General features: G+C 37.5%; 1 protein-coding gene across 1 annotated transcript in view; it reads right to left on the bottom strand.

The window, feature by feature from the left end:
* The window catches only part of LOC106660825 (rho GTPase-activating protein conundrum), a 90,590-nt gene that overhangs the window by 47,146 nt on the left and 19,724 nt on the right, over positions 1-23,720 (bottom strand). The window contains exon 2 of the mRNA XM_014383792.2: positions 22,785-22,864. The gene's annotated coding sequence lies outside the window, so the exon portion shown is untranslated. The remainder of the gene's footprint in view (positions 1-22,784; positions 22,865-23,720) is intronic.

Genomic DNA, 23,720 nt, shown 5'->3' with positions numbered 1-23,720 from the left:
TTTATGCTACTGTTGGTGGCTCTTCCTAACATATTAACCATAAGGGTGAAGTCACAATAAGAAACTGTTAATAGACTAAAGCTGAATCGGTAGTAACACGCAGTGCCATGTATCAAGTAAAAACTAACTTAGACAACTGGCAGGACTCTGATACTTTAAGAAACATAGCACACAATAAGTATCAACAGAAACAAATCTATCTGCAGACTCTTCCTCACGTATTATTTCCAGCTGTGAGGCCACAATATGTTACAATTGATATACCAAACATCTAATTGTCATCCTGTTACCTTGTGCAAACCAACTTAAATAACTAACAGGGCTCTGAAATTTTAAGAAGCGTATGCATACAATAAGTATGACCAGTATCAAATCTATCGGCAGACCCTTCCACTTCCAACTGTGACCACATCATATAGCCACATCCATATAGATTTAAGAAAACTGTTCATAAAGTAAAACCTAAATCACTAGAACATCTATGCTGTACTGGACCTAGCACACACCATCTTAGTTAACTGGTATCATAAAAAAAAAATACATACAAGTATGAGCAGAAAGAACCTATCTGGAGACTCTTTCTCACAGATTATCTTTAACTAAGAAGCGACAATAAGATATTAAGAACGTTAGTAACGACTAATGCCATCCTGGACCCAATAGAAACCTAGTTACACGAGTGACAGGACACTGCCATCTTAAAAAAATATTCCATGCAGTAGTATCAACAGAAACGAACCTGTGTGGAGACTCTTCACCAATATATCGCCAAATTGTGAACCGCAATAAGATAGTTACACAAAACTGCTAATAGACAGAACCTACATAGTTAACTAATCCATCTTGGACCCCATTACAAACCGACTTAGATAACTGGCATCTTAAGAAATATGCGCTTACAATACGTATAAACAGAAACGAGCCTATTTACAGACTCTTTCTTCTCATATGATCCACCTTTAAAGCTACAACTTCAAAGATTCACGAAAAGGTTCATAAACTTAAACTTCAATTAGTACATTTTAACTCTAGTTAACTGAAAGCCATTGACACATGAAGAAACGTATTCATAGAAAAAATCCTATTTCCAGTTTCTGCAAGGAAAAACCTTAGGACCTAATAAAATTAGAATAGACATTAAAGACCCAAAGTAAACATAATAAGACTGAATATACCACTAGAACAATCCATATGTATCCCTTAATGTACAATCTTTGAGAAAGTCCGCAGATAGCAATTGGGTGTCCGTTAGGTTTACTGAAGGACACGCCCGTACGTAATGAAAGTATACGAATAAGTGTGATATAATAACGTTCTTTCGTCCTGTACAAATTAAACAAGTGCAAAACCCAACACAAAGAATTCACGAGAAAGATGGCCCCAAAAGATCTCAGATGATTATCAAACTGGGTTTACCTTTTTTCCACGGTCTTACCTTGATGCAATCGGGACGGGATGGTTTAAAAATTAATTTTGTACACTAAAATTCCATCCCGGCTTTTTTCACAATCTTCTTATTTCATAAGCACAGAATGATAATTGAGATTTTTTATATTTCCTGTTTCTTTCTAATTTTTTAGCACTAAGAAAAACTAGGATTACTTTTACTAATGAGAATCGTAAAACCTAGTAATAACAGTGGACTATACAGTACCTTAAAGCATATTCACTTGTTTCCAGCCAGGATTCTTTATATTATGGCTGTCTGGAAATCAGTAAAACACTCTTCCCTTTCACCCAACAATAGAGCCAACTTCGACATGTAGGTACATAAAAATCACTTGCCCCATCACTTTCCCAAACTTATTATTTTATTTCTTTTTTCGTTCTTTCTCAAGTCGTCTTGCTTGTCGCCTAGGAGACAAAAGCCGGACATACCCCGACAGGGCATGAATACAAAGTCGTACAGTGAATATAAAACCGCACCGAGATGTGGTTATTAATAAAGAGGTGAGGTACGAGCCGGTATGCGACATACTTCCTTCTGACCCACTCCCCGACTATTACATTCGACACTAGTCCTTTTAAAACAGTTCTTCTAACCTCATTACTTTTGAAAGGCGTTGTAATTACTATGAAATTAGTGACACTACAATTCATTTATCATTCTTGGGAGGAAGAGAGAAAAAAACTACCATTGTGTTGTGTATCGACGAAGGAATAATACAAAGAAAGAATGCTTTGGCTATAAAGCAACCTGGAGGAAAGTCAATAATTTCAACAGCTATTTTTTCTATAAAATATCATTTTATTTGTTGTAACAAACTATTATTAAGATTATAATTATCTTTTTCTCATATAGCTTGACCGTCCTTGATCATTCTGGTTTGCCTATGATGATTTATTGGATGCTTTTGGTCCATGGTCATCCTAATTTATCAATTTGTCAGGCTTGTTTCGGGATGGATCAGTAGTCGGCCTGTGTGCTATTTTGTCAATGTGTCGATTGTATTTTGTAACATCAGAAGGGGCAAAGCACAGGTAGATTTACCGAAGGTAAAAAAGGGATTTTGAGTAGCTGGTATCTGTATTTTATTTAGTTTTGTAAAACGTTAATGGATTTTCACTTGGTTGGCCTTCGTTATTATTCTGTCAATGTGTCTTTTATGTAAATAAGATCATCCTGGTATGTCTCTTCAAAGTAAACTTATGATAAAACATCCCTCACCAAGACTGGCAAGCTCATTGCTGCAATTGGAGAGGGCTAGACTTAGAGGAGTGATAGGATTGATAGTGATAGGAACCGGTCACTGGCATCTGAGAAAACATATACACAACATGACCATATATCACGATGATCCCATCTGCAGACTGTGCAATGAGGAGGAGGAAACAGCCACCCATATCTGGGAATGCGAAGCAACGGCTCAATAGAGATTTAACCTAACATACAGAAAAAACTCTGGGGAATCAAATCGTAGCAGCGACAGTCAATGACTTGATACTTCTAAGAAGAAGGATTGAGTCTATCGCTCGCACTGAACTAGGGAGGTGCAATAAGCCAGAAGGCTGCAGTGCTGGGGAGCACAAACCCCGCTTCCTAGTATCCTCATAACCATCACCATCACACGTCTATTCTTGCTGAGATAGATCTGTCAGACGCGTTTCGATATTTCGTCATCTTCAGTAGTTATGGAGTGTTTGAGTTAGTCTTAAGGCTAGTCTACATCGTAGACAAAATCGCGCAACTCGTGTCTATAGGCAAAGTTCTGCGATTGTCTACAGACAAGTCGGGAACAAATCGCTGTCCTGTAGACGAAAATCGCAAGTCTATGGGCTCCCGGCTTGGATGGAAAACTTGAAACATGTTGCGTTACATCAACAACAGAGAGGCTGGAAAAACTGCTCAGATTTTTTTTCTTACTTGCATACTTTATTTCAAATCGTAAGTAGCAAATTTTCAAAACCCGTGTTGGCTAGCAGGGTGAAATTTCTGAAACCTGAACTAAGCGTCAATCCAAATGTAAGGCCGTCTGCTAAAATGTTCCTTGTCCACCAACGTTTACGATTAATTTTCCTTTTTTGATCAAAAATTAAAACTGCACAAGCAGCAAAGCCGCAGGCCGCTATCTCGCTCGTCACGTTATCGCGGAAACTAGTTTAAATTGAGCAGTGCAGGGTGGACAAAGGTTCTAGATCATCTTGGATTTGCTCCGCAACAATCTATAGAGTAGGGTGATTTTGTCAGCGATTTTGTGTACTAGCACTCTTTTTAAAAAGAGATAGTTCCTGCTCAGATTTACCTGGTTTCACCAATCCGGATGTCGAGGTTATAGCTCATCATCAGGTTGAAAGAGTTCCACAACCACGTCTCTCGACATGGATTGTAAGACTGACTGTAGCAGTCCATGTGGTTGTGGAACTCCTTCAACCTGATGATGAGCTATAAGCTCGAAATCCGGATCGTGAAAACAACCAACTGTGAATAGGAACTATCTTTTTTGAAATATCGAACTATATGAACTATCGAGTTGGTTAGTTTTGTCCGTTTATTGTCACAGATGTGTTTCTATAGCATTTGTTTTCTTGAGCGAGGTTTTTAAGCATAATTTATTAATTATTGTCAATTAGTAATTTACATTTCCTATATTTGTTAATATGATCTATTTAATATCTACTTCTATGGTGTTATTTTGTTTTTTGTATGATCTTGCTTATTAATTTGGTAATGTTGTATGCTATTTTTTTATGTGTATATATTTTAAATACTGCAATTTTGGGCCTGGCTTCAGCCTGAATGATAGCTACTACCGTTGTTTTTCTATGTAAAGTTGAAATGAAATTTGTTGTTGGGTTTGATCATGCTTACAAACAAGAAATTGCGAGATTTTTCTTCTTCTTACACAGATCCACCTCAGTAGATGTAGAAAAACCGCCTTGTAGATCAAAATAGCAGCCAAATAGCGAGGATAGACCGGCCAAAATAAACGGAACGACCAAGACAAATTACTAATTTTAAAAAGAGATTGCATTTTTCCTATTTTGGGCGGTGCTTATAAGTCATCATGATTGGATGTACACTAAATCATTACCTGTATAAAATGATTAACCTTGTGTATATTTAAAATTTTATAATAATATTTTACAAAAGATGTTCAAGGATTCTTGAAAATCTAATAGAAGCAAAAATAGGCTGACTAGAAAATTATGTAAACTCGTTATCGTCAAAGATAAAGTTTCTTAAACAGCAATTGAAGAGTTTTGTTTATTTGCTAACTATTCATCAGGAATCGAGTGCGAGGTTGTTAACACCTGGCTACCCACTACTTGAGACGAACCTCAGTAAACATCGAAGCACGTTTCTCATGGCATTTCGGATGATCCTATTACGCAATCGGGTATTCCACCTCGGGCGTGGATTTCCTACATGAAGCCCACCCTACCACAACATCCAGCCGGACTTTCACCACGGCGAGACATATGAATGGGGGATAGACGGTTCGAAGTCGGTCGGAACACAGAAAATATGGCTTTTTTTCTGCCCGGAGAGAGTAAACGCAATAAATCTGTACCGATGGATAACAACCGAGTCCGACTACAGTGCACCCTAATTATTTCAGAGCGGTATCTCAGCCTGACGTAAGATGATACCCTCATTAATTTAAGCAACTAGAGCGAGCATAAACGAGTTGCATAACAAGGATCTTTACTACCCTTTATCCCTTGGCAGGCATAGTTACCTCATCGTTTTCACCCGAACGCCCCATTTTTAAACATATAACATCCGATATATGTCACCTATTGAGTAATAACGCACAACTTAATTCCCTCCAAAGGTTTGATGATCAACAGGTGGTAATTATGGCTTTCACCTTTGCTTTATTCCTCACCCGGACTAGACGTTAACTCTTGACTCTATTCAGACTTAAACTATAGATGTTATTTTTCTGCTGGGCTAATATTTCTCTGACAACTTGGACAGGAGGAAATGCAGAAATTTTTATACGACTATTAAAAACTTAATTTTTTGTTGATTTTAACATTCCGTCATATGTACACAAGCTTGTGTTGTGTGATGTTTTTATCCCCTGAGGTTTTATTTTGTCAGATATATGTACATAATGTCCTAATTGGCGTAAATAAAATTCAACGAAATAAAGTGCATGGTACAGCGATAAGATAAAATGCGTACACAGAGTTTTACGATATCAAAAAAAATTCTATTTGCATACATTGTTTCAGCAGGATTAGTTTACATAATAGGAACCAACTTGCGTTGTTGCGGGTGAGCTATAATTTTCAAATTATACCGACGAATCATGTAATTAAGAACTCTTACGATGAAATGACATTAGGCTTTAAAAAGCTACCGGCAAATCACGCATAATCCTAATTGACTATGTATTTATGTCTAATTGGATAGTTTAGAACAGGATGAACGATTACTAAAAAACTCTGGGTTCGTCTAGTCTCGCTGTCGTTCGTGGCCATGTCTATGTAGGTAGGTCATTACCAAATGTACGTTATAACTTGGTTGTTCTATTAACTTATTCACTGCACTTGAACCAGTTCATGTGACATTTCACGCATTGGCCTTCGCGCCCCGCCCGTTATCCGTAGGCCTTTTACCCAGAATTATCTCTTCAACCTAAAAAGAACTTTGGGTTTTCCTAGCCTTTAGATTATGGTGTTTATAAAATGGTTCGTTAGTGCTATTCCAATCTATTACAATGTAGTATTATTGACCGGTGATTATTATTGGAAAGTGAACGCCAGGATTTGTTTAATGTCATATGCGAACTATCCAGGATTAATTGAAGCTTCAAATCCTACCACAAGACGCCATTTTAGAAAGTTTGGCTTCGAAGATTAGTTCCTCATTATTTATCAGAGGCAAAAGCCAAACATGTCTTTCTGTCTGCATAAATTTGTGAGCTCCAGCTGTAGGCAAACACGGGGGTCGGCGGTTTGCACTTTCAACCTGTCAGGCTTTGTCTGTAGTCTAATGTCAAGCTTTTATATGCACGTTATGCAATCGCAATAAAGCATTGCCGCAATTTTTGTCGTTTGATGACCGAATTACGGGGCCTACCATACCGTGGCCCCCAATAATTTGCCTAATGGACTCGCCACTGTCACCAAATTGCTCAGGCTGTCTTGGGTCTCCCATAGTTGTCAAACAGTTGTAGGGGTTGTTGCTTTGTGATTCGCAAGCTGCCAAAAAACATTATTGATTATACCCAAATTATAATGTGATGTCTTTAGGTCCAACGTTGCCCCTATTTTGATAAATATCTTATAAAACAACGCTGCCACTAAATCTTGAGGTTTTCTTGCGATCCTACCAGAACGATCAAATGGACTACCCACAAATTGGTCGGTTATCTTGAGATCCTACATCTGCCAAAAGGTGATAAAGATTTCGTCTTGTGAACCCAATGGTACCACAAAATTATAAGGGATGTCGTCTTTAGATCCAGCGTTGGCTCCAAATCATTTGATAGTCGTGTTGTGAAACCTCCAAACTGTATGAAAATGTAAGTCTTTTTTTTAGCCAACGCTGCCACCAAATTATAACGATAGTTGTTTTACCCAAAGATACTTCAAATTCTAGGAATTGCCACCGTGCGGATCGTTGCCTGTATAGTATATCTGACTCATCAGCCATATTTTATTTATTATGGCCTTTTGAACCCACTGTATCACAAAAATGTAACGACATTGTTTTGTAATTCTAATGCAGCCATCAAACTGCAGATATTGGGAAGTGGAGAGTTGAACAGGGTATAGGTCAGGTATTAATCATTGGGCTATTATGGATATACCTGGAGGCTAGGAAAATGTGCCGTGCATAACTCTTTTTACGTCGAATTCCTCGACCCCTTCATTCATTGACGAGGTGGAATAACTTAAGGTGGCTCTAGATGCGGTATTTGCCAAATGCCGATTGCCGCAGAATATTTGCCAAGTCTCAAGGTGTTCGTCTTGGCATTCGCCAAATAGCTTGCCTATGTACACACCTGCAGGGTTTGTAAAATTATCCAGTTTGTGCGGAAACAGTGCATATCCGTCGTGCCGTGCGAATCCACAACTTTCTACCAATCGTGATGGACAACAGTGACAACTGTTTGATGTAGTGGCTAATCACAAATCAGTCACCGAGTACTGTTGCCCCATCTTGCTTTCGATCCGTTTCCACTCATCGAAAACCTATTTTCAATTTTTGCAATTCGGAAGAGAAGCGTTCCAAATTTTTGGTTCAGATCGAGGAACTCCGAGACAGTAAAGTTGAGCCAACAGAAATAACGCTATGTTGTTCTTTCATTACTACATCTATACTAGTTAGGAATCGTTTATTATTAAAAAATAAATAGAAGTAAATATGGATAATTACAGTTGATTCCCGAATGCCCCGAGTTGGATGCTTTGAGTTCGGCTACTTCACGAATATTCGTGCACTTTGAAGCAGACAAGAAAACCGACAATCAGCCGTGCATGGCGAGCACCGAATATTTTTCCTCGGCGGATAACCGAGCACCCTTTCCCTCTAATCGGGATTCGGGGAATCTCGTATGTCTGGAACCACCTAGGTATAATTCTCGCCCAAAATGCCCCTACAAGGCAGCATAGTTGGAAGGGGTCCGCATGTTGCCTCACCCTCCTTAAGCCTGTTTCCACAGCGGGTGACTTTACGAGCTCACTCACATTTGTTATCTGTCGCAGTCGTATTCCACCGTATCCCAAGCGCGAAAAGGCTCGTGGACTGGCGAATATCGACTGGCCAGTAGTCACCCATTGCGTCAATTTTTTTAATAAAATCAGCTTTGATTAAAAGATCAACGCTAGTACAGTGTTCTGTTATGATTTATGCGAAAAATTAATTCAGTTCCAAATAAACCGGTACAACTGCAACAAACCATGACAAATCGTGGGAACGGATGCTCAACCGTTCTGAGGCTTGTCATCCGTCGGGCCCCAGGACTTTGATGGTTTGGAGTACTTATTGACAAAACACGGGAAAGGCCGAGCCACCTCGAGCAATAAAGTCACGTAACAAAGATCTTTATGTTCCACGGCGTGTGGTATAGCAAACTTCAAACCAGGCTCGCCAAGCCTCACGCCGTGGTAAGAAGGCTACATCCTTGACAAGGTGCACCCTGTGCGCAATCTGAGTACGATTTTATCCATGGAATGCTAAAACTTTTATAATGACGAGAATTTTAAAAGATCGACATTGAGAAGAAAAGCTTGTACGTTAATTGATCTATTTTATTTATAGAAATATACGGAATGAAAAAATAAGTCAAAACCTGAATAAAAAGGACAAGCAATGAGATCCAACAAGTGATGTGTTTTAACATATTCATAGGGCGTTGGTGGCAACGGTTTAGGCGTTAACACGGCGCTCATCGCTGTAAGGTAAAGGTACCGGGTTCGAACCCGGCGGCCCTGCATTCGAACCGGACATACAAATGGGCTTTTTTTCAAAAACACCGGCACCCTGAGGATTGATATGACCTCTGCTGTTGCGAACCCTCGTTTAAAAAAATAAATAAATAACATATTCATAAATTTCACAAGAACGAAAGTTAAAACAGATCAAAAGGCACCGAAAAAATCAACCTACTTTTATATTATTTGAGTATTGTCGGAAAAGTAGTTTTAAGGATAATTTGTTTCTCGACTTTCACAATTTACGTTCATTCCGCATTTTTGAGTCAGGATTTCTCCAATCGTGTGTCCTTTCTTTGAATTTACAGTTCCGAACAATGAAATTGAACAGGCCTAGAGATTTCCGAATCGAATCAACGCGAGTCGGCCGTCATTGTAGGATCTTCGTTCAAGGTTTTGATTTTCACGACCACAGGCGGCGTCAATACATAAAAATGAGAAAGTCAAATTAGCCTCCGAAGATATTCCAAGGAAAAACGTTACGAAATACACGATAAATAATATGAAGAAGAGGCGCTATTATGAAATTTATGGCCACGCGTAAGTTAAATTTTTGCCTCGCTTGTGTGCATGTGCTGTGTGAGAAGGTGATTCAAAGGACCGCTGTCTTTAAATGTCGGCGTATTCCGAGTACCTAACCACAAGGTTTCTGCAATTATGGGCAGTTTTGTACCCGTTTGAACAACGAGGTCGTTTAAAACGGAAGTTCCAAACTAAAAATAAAAAAATAAATAAATGAATATCCAAACTGAAGTGTGATTAAACTCGTTTTAAATAAGATAAAACTGCTTACGTCAAGTACCTACTCTTACGTGCTTAACAAGCGTCAAGGAAATAATTAAAAATCAATAATCACATTGTGCAATAATTCATTAAAACCGCCGAGGTCCTAAGATCCATCTTGGAAGATAAACCTGCAAAATCGTGCACTTCTTGAATCAGAGGCGAAACGTTTGGTTTTTATGTAACGTTTGTTGCAACGCACGGAATACTTCGAAATAACGAATTCTCAACAACAAACAGTAGTCACGGTTGAAGTTTTTAAAGAAAAAATAATAAAGAGATTTTTTTCATTACTATGCTTTAAGCCAGCTTTTACGCAGATCTTACGCAAGTGTTATACAACTAAGAAAACTGTTCGATTTAAATAATAAAGTCTTATTTAAAAATCAAGTTACCCAGCCAAAACCACTGATTGAAAAGGAAGGAAACGGATGTACTTAATTCCGTCAAGCTGAAGTACATATTTAGATAGCGCACGTACACTGAAAAGCAAGGCCCAAAATAAAACTTGTCAGTAACTTGAACAAACCACTCTCGAGATTTACTCCTTTTAAAATCGAATTTGAATCTCAGCCGCTCTCAAATCGAATCCAAAGTTGAAAATGGGCTTTTTTTCCAGTGGAAAAACACTAGAACCTAACTGCTGCAGTTAGAGCCCTAAAATAATGGGAAAATAACAATACAACCAATTAATGATGTTGCATAGGATTATTTATAGATCAGCCTAATAATATGGCTATCAGGAATCAGTTTACCAAGAAATTAAGCTCAATTAAACTAGCTGTACTGTGAAAAACTGTCGGGAAAGTCGTCCACAACAGAACCCTCAATTACAGGTGGCACACTGACTTCATGTAGGACTGTCCTCGATCGAAAGCAAGAGCGATTTTCTCGCTTTCCTCTTTGATTTGATTAGAAATTTCATCTCGACAATTTGATTTTTCCTTTTAAAACTTGGCCCATTTTTCAAAATTGTAGATCCTGACAAAAGACTTATTAAACCGAGGCACGTTCAATATATTTGCTCCAAACCAAAAGTGTCTCATTTCGGAAATAAAACCAACTATCCGATGGATGCAAAAGGGCTTTAGACGTATCGCACGCCCTCCACCTAGGTCCCAAAGGTTTCGGAGAAGAGGTTGTCCTTGCTGCAGATCTTTTGCGCGCGCACACAATCACGCAATCAGGCGTGAAAGGGGTTTTTATATCTCTCTTTCGCTTTAAAAACCGCTAATACATGTACTGGTCTTGCATCAATAGATAAAGTGTCGAAATGCCTTTTTTTTAATGTGAGTAAAGTATCCAATCCAGAAAACGATTACATATAAAATAATAATCGCCCTAGTCTGGTGTTGATGCCTTTAACTGAATAAAATATAATATACTATATATAAAATAATAGGGAGAGAGAGAAAGGGAGAGGGAGAGGGAGAGAGNGAGAGAGAGAGAGAGAGAGAGAGAGAGAGAGAGAGAGAGAGATAGAAAGATAGATAAACAAACCGAGAGAAAGATATATAGCTAGACAGACAAAGAGAAAGAGAAAGAAAGAGAGAGAGAGAGAGAGAGAGAGAGAGAGAGAGTGAGTGAAAGAGGGTGAGCGAGGCATTCAGACAGACAGGCAGAGTGAAAGTATGTATGTGTGCTCGTGTGTGTGTGTGTGTGTGAGATTTATTTCTCCTTTTGGGATTCTATTGTTAGTTCTTTGGCTAATTTATTACATTCAACACTATTCCCTCATTAATCACTTTCGTTTACTGTAATTAATAAATAGGATCGTGAAAGAAATTGACTGTTTTAACCTTTACTTATTATTGAAATAAATGTTTAAAAATGGAAAATCATCACTACAAGCACGGCCAACAAAATATTTCAAACATCCAGTTCACTCTAAAAAACCAAAAGAAGAATCTTTATTCAATGCATCTATTACGGTTTTAAAGTTAATTTGTTCCAGGGGATTTCAACTTGTCTACTACGACTTAAAACCAAGTTTTATCTTTAAAATAAATACAAGAGAAATTTTTATTTAGGGAAAAAACAATTGACCCCAATCCTGCTAGTTCGGCTGTTTCTCACTCCAACACTTTATTGATATCGAAAAGAATTAGACGGGAAAAAAGTTAAGAAGGTTAAGGTAAGGCGTTAATATAACGGTTTTTAAAAAGAAGAATGTAAAGAAGAGAGATTGACAAAAATAAAAGAACGGGGAGGGGGGAGAACAGAAGAAAGAGACCGGCCGGTGAAAGCATCACAAATGCGAAGTATATAAAAATGTGACGTCATAAGGGATAAAAGACGTCATGAAATTGATGCCAGGAAAAGGGGGAAGAAGTCTTCTCAAAGAACCGCTTAAGAGATTCTCCGAGGGTCAGTCTGGGAAAAGCAGGATGAGAAGAGTATAACGGTAGTCGCCGGTTTCTTATAGCACAGCCCCCAAAAAAGGAAACGTCCACCCTCAACAAACTTCATTCCATTCAGTCGGCACCTTTTACATTCTGGCACCCAACGACCATTTCAGAAATTTTAATAAAAACTAATAATAAATTAATTAAAAAATAAATAAATTTTATGTATTTTATAATATACAAGGAATTTGAAGCATTCCAAACAAACAAGACACTTATAAAGTATAAACAAAAACACCCAATGTGACAAGCCGGTGAGGAATTCGAGCACATATTTACTGTCCGTATTGATATTGTGGTATTACATTATAGACTAGTCATTATAAATTATTTCCAGCATAGGTGGTCTGTATGCGAAATCAAACAAAATTACCTATAAGGACCGTGGAAATTTGGCATTGAGATAATGTCCATGGATTCATTGGTCATACTTCCAACCTTGACACTCATAACTGCCTGAAGATGACAATGAAAATTTAATAAACAAAAAATGACCCCAAAAAAATTATTTTTATTAGAGAGACTATTGTGAATTTCAATTTCTTCTGAATCTTCTTGACTGAAAGGATACTTCTTGACGCACCAATACTTCTTCATTTTTACGAAACATTATAGATGTCTCAAGTGAAACTGATTACATGGTACGAACAATGTCTTCTCGTCTAGAACAAGGGCAAATCGATGGACATTTTTTATAATGACTGACCCATCAAGTGGATATTGTACATAATGACCTAGCTGTGATCATTATGTGTGTAATGAGTAATGACATTTTGGTGCCTTTGTCTGCAATTTTGATTCTTTCACATGCGAGCAAGGCACTTTGGAATATTCGTATAATGGCTGATCCTCCGAGTTGACATTATACATAATGTTTTAGTTGAGATAAAAAGGGTTGAACTCCACACTCACCCCATCATTTATAATCTCTAAAAAAGTCACTGTCACAAGTGGGATTCGAACCCACGACCTTCGGCTAAATACGCCGCCGCTCTACCACTTGAGCTATCAAGATTCGATCCACTCGGACACTACGACGGCTTGTGACATTTATTTGGTATATGAATTTCTTTGGTCAAGCGGACCACGAAACCTAATAAAAAATTATTCATAATGATCTCAGAGCGGGGATCTTTATGTACGATGTCCAAATAAATGTCAATTTCTCTTTGAATATAATGACAGGCCCACTGAGAAGATATAACATTTAATGACCTAAAATATGTATCATTATGTAGGATGAATGACATTTCTTTGGTCTGAGCCGGTATCGATAATTTTGATTCTTTTCGCATCCAGCATGGCCTGTAAGACGATTTGTGTAATGACTGACTCGCCGAGTGGACGTCATACATAATGCCCTACAGCTGTAATCATTATGTGTAATTAACGATATTTCTTTAGTCTGAGCCTGTACCAATAATTTTGGTCATTTTCAAGTACTGGTTAGACAAGTCGAACAACCAACCGGGTGGGAGTTATACATAATGACCTACAAGCTGTGGCCACTATGTTTCATAGTTTTTTTTTTGGTCTGAGCCTGAATCGATAATTTTAATTCATTTTCACATACTGACCATGCAAATTAGACAATTGGCCTAATGGCTGACCCGCCAAGTGGATATGTCAATTGATATAATGGTGATCGTTATGTCTGATGTCCTTTCATTAGAAAAATTTCCTTGATGTGTATTAAACAATTTAGATGCTTTTCAATCCGGGATGTTTGTAGGCTATTTTCTATAAAGACAGGCCTAATGAAAAGATATTACATATGTTGACCTATGATTGATGATCATTATGTAAAAAGAGACACATTTTCTTTGCCGTATTGGTAATTTTGATTCATATAATTTATTTTATAATGCTAAACCCAGTGGACATTATCCATAATCACCACATTACCTTGGTCTGTACAATTTTGATCATTTTGGCGTACGGACCAAGCGTGATGGACAATTAGTAATTACCGACCTGACGTTCATAGGTCGTATAACGACCATATTTCCAGAAGTATGTCGGACCTTTTTATTATAACAAGTTATTATTCATTGACCGTAACACGCAGCCAACATTCCCAATTACAAAGCGTCCTTGTAGAACAGACAAAGGATCGAGAGCCGACGCTCGTAATGACAAAATCCGGTGTTCCTCGAAGGAACGTCACACAACTTATCATCAGACTCCAGCAATTTTCCATTTACTGAAAACTACAAAAAGAGAGAAGTACAACGACCGGCAAACAGATATCCATCAATGAACAAAGTGTAGAGCGAGAAAGGCGGCTAACCGTGAGAAGTGCTGGGCCAGAGATGATCCGCTTCTACCGAACAGCTGACAACCGGCACGGATAATTTGACAACTCTTCAATCATTTAGGACTGATTTTGTTTTTGTGAATATTTATTTTCATGTACCTGTTTATAAATTACACACGTTTTCAAGTGGTCATCCCACCACTGAAGATGGCGAATCTGGCAAACCAAAGCAGCAGGGAAAAGCAGGCTAAAGTGATTTTGAAACGAACGTATCGTCTTGATGTTCTGAAAAGACCATAGCTTTACAACATAAGTAACACAAAGGGCTTTAATTTATTTTGGATGTATTCCAGAAGAAAAAAAAAATAGGCTAGATTAAAAGTTATTAGTTGTTCTAAGATTTGAAATCGTCCGAAAGAATTGCAGAGGCATAATGTATAACAACACAGAATTCGATCACGTACGTCCAAAATTGATTAGTTTAATAGCCTTTCACACGCGTTGGACGCAAAGTAATACCAACGTGACAAATCTGGATTAGCAATTATAATTTATATTCCCGAGGGCGAAGCTATTTTTTTTCGCTTTCCCACTCGAGGTTCAAAAATCTGGCATAGCATGGGACTTTTTGTCCTAAATCGCTGCTTAGCATAATTACAGTGTGGGAGAGGAGCCGGCCTCTAGGTCGCATCGGCGGTAAAGATCCCTGAATTTCTAATCGTCCAATTATCCAAATGTCAAACTCATAATCTGCCTCAGTTATCCGTGATATCATCCTCCCCCCTCCGCCACTTCGCTCTTAGACATCAGACTTATTAAACGTTCCGGCAAATGGGTCGGGCCGAACAGTTACACCCGTGCCTCGCATAAATAGGACCTGCAAAGAATAGAAATGACGTGTAGGAAGGTGTTGTGTGATAGGGAGTTCGACCTAATATCGTTGAAATAGTTAACAGTACCTCGAAGGTTGGGTGCTGATTAGAACCCCGGCTAGCACATTTGGAATGTCTTCGTTGTATTACATGACCAAATATTAGCAACCAAAATTTGATCCAACGAGATTTCAGTAGAAGCAGGACGATAAAAAACAATTCATTGATACTTGATGGTAATATGTTCTAGAGTGGGTAAATATCGTATTTTTCTCATAGAAAATGATATGATCTGACTTAACAAATTATTTATGAATATATTTCTTACATACATTTAGAATATATTTCTCAACTATTTTATGCTTATAGTTTAATGATACGACAATTCAGGTTAATTATCTTAATACTCTTTAAATTAGTTTTTATCAAACTGCCGTGCGCTTTTAAACTGAACGCGATACTAATGGATTGGACATATGGTCATAGTTACCGAGTTGCCCGATGTAAACAGACCACCTGGAATTTGAATTTTTTTGGGCAGAAAAACCACTAATTGTTTTTCAACAGGGGACTGCCCTGAAAATATGTTGTTAGTCGCAAAACATGGGAGCCATAGAGGAAGCTAAATAGTTTCTCGATGTTACTAAAATTGTCATCTAGTATTGTTTTTAAATTATTTGCGAGTTTGAATCTATTTACCTGTGTATGTTTTGCATGTTATTAAAATATGTTTAACTGTGATTATTTCTCAGCAATCTGGACACACGGGAGCATGCTCTTGAGACATTAATTGATGCGTCAATCGACAGTGCCCTATCCTGAGTCTAGTCAAAGTTGTTTCTTCTTTCCTGGGATTTCGTAAGGAATGTCCCTTTGATAGAAACCTTAATTTCCCGAAGAATTAAAATCTTCATAAGGCACTTCAATTATTTTATGTCCTGTTATAGCTTTCTTTGCTGCGCGGCCAGCTTCTCCTTCCCGATTACGCCACTATGACCCGGGATCCATAATAAGCACACGGACTGATTTGAAAATTACCAACTAGCATTTAAAAAAGGTAACATCAAGTAAGTTGGGGAAAAGATTGTTTTTGTTCCTCTAGAATATTTTGAGAGTGAAAAGTTCACCATTGATCTTCTTGGTCCGTCTATTCTCGCTGTGTTTCCATCTATTCTGAACGTCTTGTTCAAAGTCAAATGACAAAGATAAGAGGGTGGGATATCAAATCTATTAATACAACTCCTAATAAATTCATTTTTCCCATTTTTATGTCGAATGTATATTTTTTGTTCAAAATTTTTCTGTCAACATTTTAACAGGGTGTTTTTTTAAATTGTCTGACAAATAGAGCGAGAATAGACGGTCAGAACACCCCACTAGATAGAAAAAATTTATTTCCTAGATTTTTTTTGTCGTATTCGCTTTTCGCTGCATCTGACCGATTCAGTGAGAGTAACCTAGTTAGCAGAATCCTGATCCGAGTGCATTCCTAGCAGTGCTGAACCACCTGTCCAAACATTCCGCGATGCTACTCGATTTGCCCGTTTCACCTATTTGCTATTAATTAACAATAACGCGGTGATACATTGTGGCGAGATCAGCGAGGTGTCCTGTCCTTAGACCATCTTCAACTGCTATGTGTATTTCATTTTCAGCTTGTAAAATGGCAAAAAGAAGAGTGGTTTGCCTGTGTGTCATTCTTCTACATGTCTGTCAAGGGGTGAGTCAGTACCACTAAATTTAATACGATTTCTTCATCAAATATTATCAAGGTTTTGTTAATCAAACATATTTATTAGCCCATTTATGTTTAGTGGTCTAATTGACCAAATTACTTATTTCAATTAAATATTCTTTTTTTGTAAGGTCTTGGATAAGATGAAAAAGTTGGTGTCACGAGCGGGATTCGAACCCACGACCTTCTGCTCACACCAACTTTTGTATCTCAACCAAGACCTTACATAACAAGCATGTTTAATAGATTGAAACGAACTACTGAAGATGTGTGTTTAGTTTATTTTTTTAATTTTGTAAAATTTTTAATAAACACTTTTATCTATCCAATGAAGATTTGATCTTTTTCGGTACCGTTGTAAAATCTGCAAACCAAACCTAAACACGTTTATATTTTATGAAATTCTTATCACAACAAATGCCACTCGAAAACAATTTGACGGTTATTATTAGGTCTTGCTCAAGAGCGCGTTAAATGGATTCGTTTTAGTTTCGACAACCGTCGTACTAGTCACTTTCTTCATAAAACTAATAGCTACCAAATAAAGTCAAAACTGAAATGAAGCATTCCTAAACCCTCTCTCCTTTTTGAATTATAAAAATAATTTCTAAACCACTTTCTCCCCATATTGTCTCAGATAAATAGAAAAACGGAATTGTGTTACTAGGAAGGCACTGTTATTGTTGATTTGGATGAATTATTTTTAGCTTTTTATTTGAAATCATGTTGAAATAGCTTGATTACGGACAAAATGGATTGTGATAAACCCTGAAAGATTTCAGAACCCTCCTGTTGTACTTAGGCCCAAACTTTAAATTAAATCGGCTTCAACTTGATTTTAAAAGACACCGGAGATTTCCGACTAATTCGAAAAAAAGAGGTGAAAATGTCACCTTGTTAGAAGACATAAATTCCAGCCGAGGTGAACGCCGGCCGGCGCCTCCTTAAAACAAAGAGTAGAAAGGGGATAATTTGAAAACACGACTCGTGAGAGCTTATTCAACTAGCCGGTGATAAACATAGCCCGTGAAAGCCTAGTTTCGGCCGGCTTCTTTTCCTACTTAAAAAATGGGCCCGAGTTGGCCAATAAAATATTCAAGACTCCGGCCAAAATTCACTACTCGGTTATTAAATGCTCGACACAAGTTTATAAAATGGGAAAAGTTAATTGGCAGTTGGAAGGAGTTCTTCGATGGTGTCGACACTCTCGTTGGATTTTCTTATGAAACACGACCCAGTTTATCAGTTTCAATTTTTCCCCCAGGGCAAGATTTCTTGTCAATTTATTTATATTTTTAATTTTTAATTCAGGGTGTTGCCTACAACATAAATTGAATTTTTAAATTTTTAAATTTGCCTAGGGTACCTCGTACCTTGACATTCCTGCATATAAAAAATTATCTTTTAACAGGAAGATAAAAACACCCATTGTTACTTTTAAAATTTACACTTTCTAACTTCTCAAGTATCATAAAAGAAATTTACTTTCATAAATTCTTGACAATTTTACTGGCCAAAAATTAACGAATGAAAATTTTATTAGTTTAAAGTAATTTATTACAGAACAGAAGTTGGAAGTTCCGTAATATTAGCCTGTTTTACGAGATTGGCCCAGTTTTTATAAACTTCATTAATTTATGAAATACTCATTTGATAATCTGGTTTTGTCGCTAGCCCTTCGATCCGGTTTTACTTGGAGTTAACAGATTTTGAAACAGTCGAGTCACCGCGTTTGCAAAGAAGAAACGTTCAACAGTGTTGAAAAGCATAAACAAAACGGATTACACGTTATGAGGACTGTCGTTAAAACCGAGCCCCGGGCTTGGATGCAAATGTCATGGAAAATGATTCCTCACTCGTCCCGCCTGCTATCCTGCAAATTACCTAAAGAAAGTTCCATTCCCATAGAGTTGAGGAGCGTAACGTGGGATTCCTCTATTCCAAAAAAACATACTCCACTAAATTAAAGCCGCATTTTTTCCCAGATGCAAAACAATCGGGGAAAAGTCAATAAGTCGATCAAATACAAACATCCTCGATCGTTTTGTCCCAATGTTATTTTTATTGGTTCGTGCTACTTCTGTTTTTTTATGCATGACGCGACCAAGAGATACAAAAAGAAGATATGAAGATGTGTGGTATTCTAACATGTAACATTTACAAATAGACGTTTATTGATAATGATCATTCGAATTTGCAATAATCATGCAACGCCCAACACACAGAGATATTCAAGATACTAAAGAATAAGCATGTAAACGAGTGGGAAAAGTGATATCAAGAATCTGCGAAAGGCCAATTTTACAAACAACCGGAGCCTAATTATTTGAAAAGTAACTGGTTCAATAATCAAGTAATAAGTACGTTGTTATGGAAACAGATCGGTCGGCTAAGATCTAACCCCGCAATATGCAATGAACACTTGAACAAGATTAACATTGTATATGTGATAAACGATCTGCTACTGGGTCAATGGAACATCTAATCACGAGCTTAAAGCTAGAAAAAGGATGATCTTTTTGATTCCTTGAAGGCGTATTTTACTCTGCCTTTCAATTATACAATTATACAACAATATAAACACCTATGCCTCGTTATTAAATTAAAGCAACAAATTTCATAGTGTAACTAACGATCTAATCAACTAAGATTGGGAGATGGCGAGGAGCCTTCGGTCGAGTGGGCCCTGGCCCGGGTTTGAGGAAAATGAAGGAGAGGGAGGGAGTGAGAGAGAGAGAGAGAGAGAGAGAGAGAGAGAGAGAGAGAGAACGAGAGAAAGAGAGAGAGAGAAAGAGACAACAAGAGAGAGAAAAAATGAGAGAGAGAAAACAAGAGAGAGAAAAAATGGGAGAGAGAGAAAAAACGAGAGAGAGAGAAAGAGAGAGGGAGAAAAAGAGAGGGAGANGAGAGAGAGAGAGAGAGAGAGAGAGAGAGAGAGAGAGCGAGAGAGAGCGAGAGGCACAGACAGACAGACAGACATAAAGATCATAATCATGTAAGTATGTATAATAAAAAACAAAATAAACATTAAAAAATTATTCACGTTATATGTATTCATTAATTAAGGATATAACTTTTACTACCTATAATATGGTCCCTGGGCAGTCCGGGCATAGAGGCAAAAAAAGGTTGACATGTTGGCCAAAGAAGGGGCTAACGTGGACTCTCTAGGTCCTGTACCATACTGTGGGTTATCGTCCTGCCAGAAAAGAGGCTACATTTTAAAATGGATCCTTGATGAGTCCAAAACCTGGTGGATTCATAGAAGGGGCATCCGCAAAACTTACAAAGGAATTATTAGAAGGCAACCGCAACCGAACCAGGATTCTGGTTGGACCCCTGCACTGCCACTTAAGAAAGCACATTCACCGGTTAGGAGTACAGATAGAGCAGAAGAAACACTGTGCAGATTTTATGTTTCTGTGAAGGTTTATGTAGGTGCAGGTTCTTGCAACTAGGACAGGAAAAACCACAAGGAAGATCCTACACTAAGGAGGCGCTGGCAAGGCTATGGAGATTGATTAACACAACCTAAAGCTGGCCATTGAGTGATAAAAAAACAGGGGATCACAATACATCTACTCAGGTCAAGGTGCAGAAGGCCGCCTCTTTTATCCTACCCTTATCTACAGTAATGTAAAAAATTATTCAAAAATAATAAAACTATTATTGATAGAGCACACTTAAAGAAGAAAAGTTGACGTAGTAAAAATCTATAAGCGTTGAAGTCTCTTTTGTTCATCCTATTAAGAAATTAATTCTGCCCAAAACTCCCCCGACTAATTTGGACCTTGTTGATTGAGCTGCCGCTATTATTTTTATAAATTAACTATAATCATTCTTGGCACCGTACATAAACGCAAATTTGCGTTTGAAAACAAGCGGATGCATTTGTCGTGAAAGGTAAAATATTTCCTCAGTGGCCTTCGCCTTGATATCGGTTGTGCAATAAACAAATAGATTTTTACATTAAATTTATTTAAATATTATGCCTTAAAACCTAAAAAACTTGGATTTATAACAACGTCTGGGATAACATGACCCGAAAGGATCTAAATGAGTCCTTTCATAAAACTCCAATAAAATAAATAGTAAGGGGCTTAGGTGTCAAATCTTCCTGGTTCTTCGTTTCTTACCATCAATGACTGTAAAACTAAAAAGTTTTTTAAATGGTTCCCATGCTCTACAAGGTGAGACGAAAAGATAAAAGTCGCGAGTGTATCGTTGAAAAGAATTAACAAGAAGAAAATTACAGCATGTCCGAAAAGTCAGCCTTTTCTGCAAAAACTAGTCTTGTTAGTTATCCTATATTATTTATACCTATGTACCTCTTCTTTCTCTTAAACATTATTTTCTGATTTACTTTTATCCATCCTCTCTATAATATTTGACCAGAAAATTTAAAATTATTGGGGAGGGGGTGAAAATATTACCTCGACCATAGAACGTTATTATATTCGTATAATACTTTCGCAAAAATATGAAAATCGGTTATTTCACATAGAAAACAATTATGGGAAGAACATATGCAGAAACCAGAAGAAGACAACAAAGACTTCATGAATTCACCTATTTTGGATGTGACCTTTTAAAGTGCTAATGGTTTTTGGACTACCTCTTGACGGCCAGGTGTTATGAAGTTTTGCTGTCTTAACTGAAGGTTAGAATTAATATATTTTATGGCTCATAACAATACCACCTCAAACACAGAACATTAATTTTTTAGGTAAGATTTAAGATAATATTTATTTAGAAATGTATTATCATTATTTAACTACTTCTTGATAATTGTAAATTTTTATTATTGTATTGTTAGGAATGCTGAAGACGATCTTTGTAGCCAGAACGCCATCTCTAACTACCACGGAATACCTGGTTTTTTTCATCCTTAATATACCATGGAAAGATCTGAACAAATTATAGGTTATTTTTCCCCTCAGCGATATTATATTGTATAATTATTTTAAAAAGTAAATAGAACAGCACGAATTCTAGTAATTTTACGGCGACTTTGGCGATTTCCCGGATAAACCGAAGGCCGACTAATGTAGAAGGATGAAAACACCATTTCGAAAGGCCACCAATGCAGTTTTAAGGACCACGACCAGTAGGAAGGAAATGATGCCCGGAATGAGATCTTTTGGGAATGGAAGGCCGAGCACGGGACAAGTTGGGAATGGTGTGTTGCCTCTAAGGCCGAGAATCATCTAATGTTGAAACACACCTGTTCTACTCGTCCTTTAACAGTTAAAAAAGTCAATGACTTGTTCCTGACCTCGCCCGGCGAGGTTTAGGAGCATGAATGCGTTTGCCAAACGAGGGTCGGACGCAATACGACGGATCATAGATCCAGAAGGTGTTAAATTACTGCGTTTAAAATATTGGGTTGTCCGGAAAATAATGCAGGATTTTGGTATTAAACAAAAAAAAAGAAACTAGTTACTTTAAAGCAATGTTCTTTAATCAAAATAATTTCNGACATTCATACAAATGAGTAATCCTGTAAACGTAAACAGAATATTTTATATAGATTTTTTTTAATGAAAACTTAAAATCCTGCATTATTTTCCGGACAACCCAATAGTTTGTGATAATATTTGATAAATAAATATTTTTCATCAATTGATTGTTTTAAGAGATTAAAAAAGGATTGGATGATAATTAGAAAGTTTTCATTGATAAGAAGTAGTACTGCCAACTAGGCGTAATGCATGTTTAAAGGATCCGCTCGAATTCAACATTAGAGACAGTTAATAAGCGTAAAATCGAGGATTTCACAGGCTTGTCGAAAATTAAAATTTCGACTCGATGCCGAGGCATGAGCAAAAAATGCAAATTACCTACTTCCAATCCCGACTACTTCTGGTCCGACTATGTGTTCCAGCTGGGGCGATTTTGTGGTTTGATTCTTATGGCCTGCCTGGAATTAAAGAAACAGTTATGTAAATCAGTTCGTATATGGAGTAAATGGGCAGGGTGGAGTTGGCGTGAATGGGGAAAGAGGGCGCCTCCGTTACCGTTAAGTGCACCTATCAATCTATACCTGTGTTCACACAGATCGTCTATCGAAGCCTCGTTCGAGACGTGATCTTATCTCAGACACCCACAAGACAATAAAGTTAGAACGGGCAAGTTCCTCCGACGGTCGGTCTATACAGAAGTTGTATGAGAAATGACACCGTTTGTACTACTCCAGAAAACGCCTGAAGCTGAAAATCTCAACATTGACATCAATATACTACCGTCACTATAATTTTGGTATATGTTTAAAACACATTATACAAAATTTTAAAATCAAAAGGAACACATTTCACGCTAAGTACACATCTAGTTCATCATTACCGTAACATTTTAATAAAAAAATGCACAACGGATTTATGGGATGACCTAAGCAAGGTATTCGAGTTCGATCAGGTAGCAAAAAAAAAGGAAAACTCCTTTGTTGATACACTGACGGATCTAGAACGCAAAAAATGTACAAGGGTGAAAGATCTTGCCCTACACTAATATTTTACGATCAAAACTTCAACTATAAAAAAATCCACCCATAACAAAGACGATACAGAATTTTTTTTTTAGTTAATTTGTTACCTATACATGATAGTATAACAAATGATGATGAAACATGATTAATATATCACACAGCGCAACACCTGCATTAATGCCAGCACTGCACACATGCTTAGCCAGCGTAGAACACATGCTTTGAGGAACCAGCCACTCTGGCACTTAGTGGGTATAATTAGGGGTCAAGGAGGTCCCGAGGCCATCGTCAG

The sequence above is a fragment of the Cimex lectularius genome, unplaced genomic scaffold (genome assembly GCF_000648675.2).
Source record: "Cimex lectularius strain Harlan isolate CLEC.00 unplaced genomic scaffold, Clec_2.1 scaffold269, whole genome shotgun sequence".
Classification (NCBI taxonomy): domain Eukaryota; kingdom Metazoa; phylum Arthropoda; class Insecta; order Hemiptera; family Cimicidae; genus Cimex; species Cimex lectularius.
This window is presented reverse-complemented; position numbering and strand designations above follow the sequence as displayed.